Source organism: Physeter macrocephalus, chromosome 14 (assembly GCF_002837175.3).
Source record: "Physeter macrocephalus isolate SW-GA chromosome 14, ASM283717v5, whole genome shotgun sequence".
Taxonomy (NCBI): Eukaryota; Metazoa; Chordata; class Mammalia; order Artiodactyla; family Physeteridae; genus Physeter; species Physeter macrocephalus.
This window is the reverse complement of record NC_041227.1, coordinates 119417669-119427573: the sequence shown is the minus strand read 5'-3', so window position 1 is coordinate 119427573 and position 9905 is coordinate 119417669. Positions and strand designations below refer to the sequence as shown.

The following is a 9905-nucleotide window of genomic DNA, read 5'->3' as shown; positions in this document are numbered from 1 at the left end:
GTAGGGATCATGGAGGGGCCCTTAACGCCTCCCGAGACTTGGGCAAAGAGCCAAACTCCCCCCTACCTTACCCCCCCCCCAAAAAAAATCCGACGAGCGGTAAGGAAAGTGATGCCAAGTCTTCGAAGCCGAAGTGACAAACGCATAGGAAGAACAAATCCACTCCAGAGGTTTTTATTTTTTCTTAAAAATTAGGGTACTGTATATTCTTTGAATTTTTTGAAATTTATTTTACAGAGGTGGGTGCTGTTATTTTTGTCCCTACTGGGGCAAGCCTCCATTTTAAGCGAAGCAGTAACTGGTTAAGCTGGAATTTTCATTCAGGCCTAGGACGTGGTGAAGGATCCTACAAGAGGTCATTTAATCCATCCTCCTACCTCCGGACAAACTTGCCTCCCTCCCATCCTCAAATTAAGTTGTTTGGTTTGCTTTTAAAGATCTCTAGGAAAGAAGAGTCTTTTATTTGTTTGTAGCACTTTAGTCAAGAGTGGATTTTACTTTTCATGTAGAATGGGCTCTGCAACTTAAACTCAAGAAAATTTAGGGCAATCAGAATGATCAGAGAGGTTTTAATTTATTAAATAAAACTAAACGTGACAAGGGGCTTTTTTAGGTGATCAGTTAACAAATCATTTTTTAATAGTGTTTATGAAGTACCCTGGATAATAATTTTTCTATCTGGGAAAAATGGTTTTGGCTTTCTAATTATTTGATAAGCAATTTTATATTATCTAAAATGTGTTATACATTTAATCCAATTTTATGGAAAAATATATTTCTACCTACATATGGAGATACCTATACCACACACATTTGTCATTTTCCAAAGGGGATGGTATTTTCTACATCTTTTTAAGATGGTGAGGCAAACAGTACTTCAAATCTCTGTCCAGATAGCTTAAACTATTTGCTTATTTTTTATTTGCTTATTCTTGATTATTTTTAGTCTAAATGAAAGTCCTCTCTTTCAGATACCTTCTTGAAACGAAAGATTTTCCTACCTGCTCATACTTGGTGACTGGAGGATTACTAAGACTACCTTCTTGCTCATTTCTGAGTATTGTCTGAACTATTCCTGACACTATGAATGCTACTTGGATGCTTCTTAAGGTAAGATGTGTTTGTTTTTTTTTTTTAAATTAAAGGCCTCATATTATTTCTTTTTCTTTATAATTGAGGATTTTCTAGTTCTTGAATTTGCTGTTCTTCAACCCTCTTACCCGACATTCCTTTCCCCTGAAAAAAACTGTTGTGTTTGCTTCCTAGGAGTGATTAGTTACTCCTTACTTTGTATTGCTACTGTTCTTAATTATTGGTGTTAAAATATTAATGAAGCTCTCAAATTAATTTCCATGAAAATGATGTGTTTATTTTTTAACTTTAAATTATGACAACCATGTAGTTGTAAAATTCTGTTCTAATCTCAGTAGGATGGATTGGCAATTCAGACAGCCAGGTCTACTTTCAAACAGGTACTTTAGTGTCATAGGTGCTAGGGTGTGTCCCACTCTCGCAAATCTGTAGCTGATTCATGTGTTACAAAAGATGTGTCACTAGCCATTTATTTACTCTGAAACTTCATTTAGTATGTTAGAACATTCTAAGACCTGTTAGTTTATGTGTATAGCTCTGTTGGAGAGTTCTCCTGTTATTCCCTGGTCCTTTGCGTGTGAATTTACACCATTTTTCTCAACAGGTAGCACTTTGTGCCATGTTTCATCTCACAAGATGCACCTCTTTGGGGGCAGTGTGGGCAGATGATCTTTACATGAAAAAGCTCTCAGTGATGTGGTGGTTCTCCAGTCTCTTGGCTACTTCAAGTTCTTGTACATATATGTCTCCATTAGGCCTAAGCAGAGGACAAAGCTTCAGATACACGTAGGGAGGAAAATGGGAGGAAGGATGGGGAAAGATAAGGAGTGATGGAAGCCCCCCACCAGCTTCATGGGGTGGCACAGGTTGCTTCCTTCAGAGCTAAATACTAGTGTAGTTAAGATTGTTGTCTGGTAATCTGTCCTGTGGAATTCCAAATTAATGCAGTGAATAAATCAGATATTAATGCAGTCTGTGTAAACTAAATATTTGGATTGTGGGAAATCTTTAGGTAAATGTAGACTGAGTTCTCATCTTCATTTATGTTCCAGCTGCTATTGTTGGATGAGGAGTGCTTATATTAGTATAAAGGAAGCCAGAGAGACACAGTTTTTCTAGCCTGTCTCCCTGTAGAGTTGGAGGGGTTGCTTGGGAAACCCAGCCAGAAGTCCTGAACCTATAGGAACTGGAGGACCTTGTACAAGAATATTTCTCTTTGGTATTGAGTGTTTAGTGCCACGACCTGGAGGCATTTGTTGTCTTTAGGAAGCAGGCAAGGGGATATCCACAGGTTCTAGTTCCGTAGAAACCCAAGGAACTGGGGATCAATATATTAGATTTTTATTTTACAGTTTTAACTAATGGATTAGATACATAGAGGCCTGCTTTTTAAGATCTATATATCTATGTATCTATAGATATAGATATCTATATATCTATATATATGACATTTTACTTCTAAATCTCTGAACCTGGGCAAGTTCTACACTAACCCTTGAAGTTGCACCAAAGCCCTCTGGAATGACAGGAATACAGAGTGAAGTCAGTGCTCCATACTGTGTGTTACCACCTGTTAACTACTTAAGAATGTAGTTATGTGACTGCCTTAATTTAACCCTTTGATCAATGGAAGACCTCTTCTGAGCCTAAACAAATTTTTTATTTGCTAACATTTTCCTCCTCCTTTTATGACTTAAAAAAAAACCTTAAAAACTGTAGTGTTTGATCTGGGCAGGGGAAAAAGGCACTTTTTTTGGGGGGGGGATGGGAAAAGGATAGCATTGAATTTGCAGGATGGAAAATAAAAAAGAGGGAACTTTATTCTCTTTTTCATTTGTGAATACCTTTAAAATGTTTCTGAAATGTGTTTTCAGATTGCAACTGCTTATTTTTAAGTCAAAAAAAAGTTAGGCTAATTAAAATGTATACTTTGGAGCCAAGATATTTATTTTCTGTAGTTCTTACACTTTGTTTCTGATTATCTTATTTCAGAATGAACTCTAGTTCTATAAAGCATTACTTAAACGTTAGACCTCAGTATGTGCTTATTTCTTTTCCCAGGCTTATAGAAAATAGTGCCAATACTCACCCTTTTCAAGAATCAAAGTACAAAAAGAAACATAAATAACAAAGGAAAAATAACTCCAAACAAAAACTCCTCAATTTAAGGCACTCTTTAAAAAAAAAAAAAATATATATATATATATATATATATGTGTATATTTATTTATTTCGGTTGCGCCGGGTCTTCGTTGTGGCCCTCGGACTCTTAGTTGTGGCATGCATGCAGGATCTAGTTCCCCGACCAGGGATCGAATCTGGGCCCCCTGCATTGGGAGTGAGGAGTCTTATCCACTGGACCACCAGGGAAGTCCCTAAGGCACTCTTGTTAATTAGTTCCCATGGAGTTATTTACCCCTTTCTCTATATCAGGGGTCTGCAGCTTTTTTATTGCTAGCCATGACTAAGCAGTATCAGTGATGTTTGGTGTTTTTATGTACAGTTGTCAGGGTTTAGGGTATGTGTGAGATGGGAGAAGAACAGGGAGGAGGAGGAGGAGGAGGAGAGTTGGACGAGTTGGAGATAAGATCAAAGTGAAGATGAGATGGAGAGAAGAGATACAAGGTCTTTGGTGTGTGATATGGTGCCACCATCAGTTGTCTCAGGTAGCTCTCAGGGACTGCTGGTTGCCTGTGTGCTAGTGCCTTGTGTGCTAGACTGAACTATGATGAAAGCAAGTAAAAAGTATTCTTGACAAACAAAAGGACATAATTAAAATATGATTCAATAGGATATGGAAAGATCTCCAAGATAAACGGTTAGGCGATAAAAGCAAGATGCAGAAAAGTGTGTATGATATGTTACTTTTGTATTTTTTTGAATAAAAAGAAGGGAGAAAAGAAAATTTGTATTGGCTTGTTGTATATGCATAAAAAAACTTTAGAAGAATAAACAAGAAAATGGTGACATCGGTTACCTGTTAAGTCTAGAAACTGGGCAGGTAGAGGACAGAGTGGGAAGGAGACTTCTCGCTGTATTCTATATTTTTTTCACACTTTCCGATGTTTGTAGCAAAATCAAAAAATACAAAAAATTTTTTAAAATCTTTCAATCCTTACATCTTTTCTTCTTCTGTTTCTGGAAGTCAGAGAAATGTCAAGGGGCCACAAATGAGAGGGCAGATAGCTCTTGAACAGTGGTTGAAAGGATGCATATACAAAGGGTACTGTAATCTAGGGCACATTTTCTCCTGGGATCTTGAAGAATTTCAAATTTATAGGTTTATATTTCTAGTATTGAACTGCAAGGTCAGGCATTAAAAAATTTCACTTGCTCTTAAAGTGTTAGTAAAAAAAAGATTTTCATTGTTTATTCCCTCCAGTTGGCAATTAGATACACTATCACATTCTTGGTTATGTAATGTGGGGCAATTTTAAGAAATTTTAAAATCGGAGGTTCAGGGTCCTCCTTTGTACTGGAAATGAAATTAACATTTACTTCAGAGGATCTTTCTGTATATTATATCTGCGATTTGGCTTAGTGAACTACTACTGTTATTAAAATAATTACTAAACATAATAGCTCCTTATAGCTAGTGGTCGTAGTTGGGGGCTCTGCCTGATGTTGGGCAAGTGTCTCATCCTCTTAGAGACTTGGTGTGCTCATCTGTGAAAAGTGTATAATTGTAGTACCTAGATCCTAGGGTAGATTTTGTAAGGACTAAATGAGTTTGTTGATGTGAAGTGCTTAGAATAACACTTGGTATGTGCTCAGTAAACACAAGCTGCTAATTTTCTTCATGACGTCTGTTTGCTAGGGCTGCCATAACAAAGTGCCACAAACTAAGTGGCTTAAACAACAGAAATGTATTGTCTCTCAGTTCTGGAGGCTAGAAGTCTGAGGGCAGGGGCATGCTTCATCTGAAGGTGCTGGGGCAGGATCTCTTCCAGGTCTCTCCTCTAGCATCTGGTAGGTCCTTGGCTTGTGGCAGCATAACTCCAGTCTTGTACACAGAGTTCTCTCTGTGTATGTGTCTTTTTTGTTCAAAAATTCTCCTTTTTAAAAGGACAGCAGTCATACTGGATTAGGGCCCATCCTCATGAGCTCAATTTAGCTTGATTACCTCTGTAGAGACTCTTTCTCCAACTAAGATCACATTCTGAGGTACTAGGGGTTAGGAGTACAAAATATCTTCTTCGTGGGGGACAAAATTCAACCCATGACAACATCCATTAGCCTCGTCAGCCCTATAGACTAATGTTACTCATCATGGGTAGCAGACTGTCAACACCTACACATAGGAAATGAAAATTTTGGTGCAAATTGGTCACATGATTTAAAGAAGTAGATTATTTCTTTAGGTGTCTCATGCATTTGTCTTTTAAATTTTTTTAATTAATTAATTTTTATTGAAGTATAGTTGATTTACAATGTTGTGTTAGTTTCTGGTGTACAGCAAAGTGATACATAACTGAATCACTTTTTCAGATGCTTTTCCATTATTGTTTATTACAAGATATTGACTATAGTTCCCTGTGCTATACAGTAGGACCTTGTTTATCTCATTTGTCTTTAATATATAGATTTTGTTATTGAAGCTTTAGATTTATATAAAATTGAAACTTTAGAAGGTGGTAATATTCTTTTTCTTTTAGCTATCAGTAAAATTCTGATTTGAAAAATTAAGGTCAAGATTACAGTCTGTTCTCCATGTCTCATCCTTTGTGGAAATTGATGAAACCTTGGGATTTCCTTACTATGTAAGAATTAAGCCCAGGTATCTCTCTCGAGGGGTTTGGAAGCTAAGGATACTCAGTGATGTGGAATTAACACCTTCTCTGTGTGAATAAAGAGATGTTTTATGTTCAGTCAGATGCCATACTTGAAGAAGCCGGCATGGTTATACTCCAGCATTTAGCTTCTTTGGGGGGTTGACAGTATGGGTCATTCCAGAAATAGCAGGACCTTGAGGAAGTTCCTTCTCTGGCCTGACTGATTTGGCCCTCCCTCTGCCTCCATTCCCCTCCTATTTGCCTTTAGGGTAAAGTTCAACCTTTTTGATGTAGCGTATAGACTCATGATAATCTGGCTGCTGCTGACCTTTCTGTTTTGTTTTAAAATCTTACCTTTCTCAGCTGGCCTGTATGTACCTTTGTTTGATGGTTTCCGCTCCTGAAACTAGTGTTACAACTTTAAAAGTTTACTTAGGTGAAAATTTTTCTGAAAGGTATTACATGCTTTTCTGCCTCTTTAAGAAAGCACTCTGGGGAATTCCCTGGTGGTCCAGTGGTTAGGATTCCTCGCTGTCACTGTGGAGGGCCTGGGTTTGATCCCTGGTTGGGGAACTAAGATCCCACAAGCCATGCGGCCAAATTTAAAAAAAAAAAAAAAAAAAAAAAAAAAGTGCTCTGAACAAAATTTTATTTTTTAATAATAATTCAAAATTATGGAAGATCTACACTATGCCCATCACTTATTGTACTGTGCTGAAATGTAACGTGCCTTTGGAGGCCGTAAAATAAGCTGTATTCATGGAGTAGTGTGCACGTATTACATACTCTCGGGCTAGTCTTCATTTTCTTTAGTCTGTGATTATCTACTTTCCTGATCTCCTACCTTAGTATCTGGCTGTTACTGGCCTTGTTCCAGCCTCCAGAAACTCTCCCCTCTATTTTAATGCCTTCTTTCTGTGGTAGGTTAGGATATCAGCAAACTAAGCTTATATAAATTATTTGCCAAGGAAGAGTAAATAGATCTTTAACGATGGCTGGAGGGACTTTTCTATGGATAAGATAACATGAAGATGACAGCTTTTTGACAGTCTGATGCAAAATGATGTGGTTTTGCCTGTGTGTATTTTATGGAGAGGAAGGGTCCATTGCTTTCATCCGATTTTTACAGTGGTCTGGGACTGCTTTAGATAAATATGTGTTTTGAAATTGCTTTGTTAGTTGTCCTCAGAGGCTAGTTCCCAATTTCCTTCTCCTGTCTCTCTATCCTGAAGTGAAGGAGTTCATGATATTGGATAACTGTTTGGACTGTGGTCCGAGAGGCCATTTGACTAGGCCAGAGAGAGTGCTGACCAGGCTGAGGCAGAGCTGGGGAGAGAAGTCAAGCCGTGAGCCGGAGAGCAGCTCTGGGCATTGTTGGCTGGTTTGCTCCAGAGGACAATGGGTGTAGCCATAGTAAGTTCTGGAAGCTCAGAGAGTATATTCACATACTTGACTTGAAGAAATGGAAAAATATTATCTTTTTAAAAAATTATCTTTCTATTCTGAATAGTCTAGTGATTTTAGTTTTTGCTAGATTTTTTTCTTGCTTAGAAATCATCTTGTGAAATGTTTGCAATCTAGATCATAATTTAATGAGAGCTAGACAAGAGTGAAAACAGGAGTAAAAGAATCAAATAAAGAATATAAATTAATGTTACAGTTCTAAAAGCATCTTTAAAAAAAAAAATTATTTATTTATTTGGTTGCACCGGGTCTTAGCTGCTGCAGGTGGGCTCCTTAGGTGCGGCAGGCGGGCTCCTTAGTTGCAGCTTGTGGGTTCCTTAGTTGCGGCTTGCCAGCTCCTTGTTTGTGGCACATGGGCTCCTTAGTTGTGGCATGCATGTGGGATCTAGTTCCCTGACCAGGGATCCAACCTGGGCCCCCTGCATTGGGAGCGCAGAGTCTTATCTACTGCACCACCAGGGAAGTCCCTCTAAAAGCATCTGACTGTGGGGGCTTCTTCAGAAGTGGAACATCTGCCTTGCTTACAAAGAAAACCTCTTTCCCCCAGTGACTTTGCCTCTTCGGTCATAGAGCACAGATCCTGTCAGGGAAGGGACTCTTCTTGGGCCCAAAACTGTCCCTGTATTTGTTTCTTATTATACTAGGCCACCTCTCTGGTCTCTTGGGCTGTTTTTTTCCTCCTTGTAGGGACCTCTGGCTGTCATTTGTACCTTTTCCCAACCCATTTTCACCCTCCCATTCCCTCTTGGCTCTTGTCCCTCAGCTTATAAACACACTCAAGTCTCTCGCTTTACGAACGCAAAACCCTTGAACTGCGACCACCGGTCCCTTTGCCGATGAAGTATTTGTGTAGCTTCTTCCTATGTGTTCCACTGTACCTGCCCTTACAGAGTCATCCCTTTCTGCCCTTATCTTCTGAGGCCTCCTTGTGGTCTTTGACGCCGTGGACCGTTCTCCCCGGCTGCGGTGGTGGTGTCCCTCCTGGCTTCCTGTCATCATTTCTGAAAGGCACTGTAGAGTTGTGATACAGAACATGGACTCTGCAGTGAGTCTCCTAGATTCAGATTTCAGCTCTGCACTTACTGTGTGCCTCTCTGTGCCTCAATTACCTCAACTGAAAAATGAGAAAAATAATATTAAAAATAATGGCACTTAACATTACAGGACTGTCGTGAGGAAGAAATGAATTAATACATGAAAAGCACATAGATGAGTGCCTGGCACACAGTACAGTACAGATGATCTGAGTGCTGGCTCTTTCTGTCATCACTGTCATCTCTGGCTGTTCCTTCTCAGTTTTCTGTGCAGACATTTTTTCTCTTTGAGTCAGTGTTTGCCTTGCCTTGGCCTTCTCTCCTCCCAGCCTATGTAGTTCCTGAGTGACATCTTAGGTAAGTTTGTGTCTCACTCTGTATGAGTCCCACATCCATATACTGATGATCTGCAAATGTTTTTCCCAGTGCTAAATGGTCTCCTCATGTGACCATATGTTTCCTCCCCATGGCTTACCTGGCTTTCGAGGTGAAGTTCAAACCCTTTTGCCAAGCACACAGGTCCTTGGCCCAGATCACTTCCTCTGCTCCTTCCTGAGCTCTCTGCGCTGAGCAGCGTCGAGCTGCTGTTTGTAGTTCCTTCTGTACACCTTGTTGCTCCTTTGCCCCTGGGCCTTCACACAAGCAGTTGCCACTGTTTAAAGTGGCCTCCTGCCCTGTTCTAGAAACATACTTGTCCTAGTTCTTTAATAACAGTGAGGTGTAGTAACGGCAGTAACTAACGTGGAGAGCTCCCTGCGTACCCAGGCTTTGCATTTGTGTGTGCATCCCTAGCACTTCTGTTGTACAGTGATTGCAGGTTTGCTTCTCCACGCAGCTAGTCTCCAAGTTCTTTGAGAGTAGGGGCTGTGTCCTGTCTTTCATCATCACTGCTTGCAAAGTGATGACATGTAGTAAACGTGTGTTGAATGAATGAATGGTCTGGGCACTGCACTGCCCAACCTGTGAAGTGCATCTTTAAGAGGGTATCAGTGGGAAAGCTGAGTTAGTTACATCCATTCGCCAATCCTGGCCTTACCCTTTGGAACTATAGGGCCCAATCTGTTTAGTGTGAGCAGCTTTGTAGCTTTGGAATAGGGTTTACAAAGAGGGTTTTGTTTTTTTTTGTTCATTGAATGATGAAGGGTGCATAGGTGTTTTTGTTTTCTTATTTTTGCTTTTAAAAAAGAGAACCAGTGTGCTGACAGCCAGTATCATCTGGCAACTAGAATGTTTTTCATTGTTGGAATAAAGTATAGGGACTTCCCTGGTGGTCCAGTGGTTAGGACTTGGGCACTTTCATTGCTGTGGCCTTGGGTTCAATCCCTGGTCAGGGAACTAAGATACTGAAAGCGCCCACGCGGTGCGGCCATAAAAAAAAAAATAACAGTAATAAAAATAAAGTATGGAGAAATGAATTTTATGCTTGTAATGTTCCATCCAGGTAGTAATTTGGCAGTGAACTGATTATAATTTTAACATTTTTTGTGACACTAATCATTAAACATTAGTGATCAGGTGTCCCCTTTCTCTTTTCCCATCACAG

At 39.6% G+C, this 9905-nt stretch overlaps 1 protein-coding gene across 1 annotated transcript in view; it reads left to right on the top strand.

Annotated features, from left to right (window-relative positions):
* Positions 1-122: 122 nt before the first annotated feature.
* KANSL1 (KAT8 regulatory NSL complex subunit 1) overlaps positions 123-9905 on the top strand; it is a 179972-nt gene continuing 170189 nt past the window's right edge. The window contains exons 1-2 of the mRNA XM_055090708.1: positions 123-170; positions 972-1110. The gene's annotated coding sequence lies outside the window, so the exon portion shown is untranslated. The remainder of the gene's footprint in view (positions 171-971; positions 1111-9905) is intronic.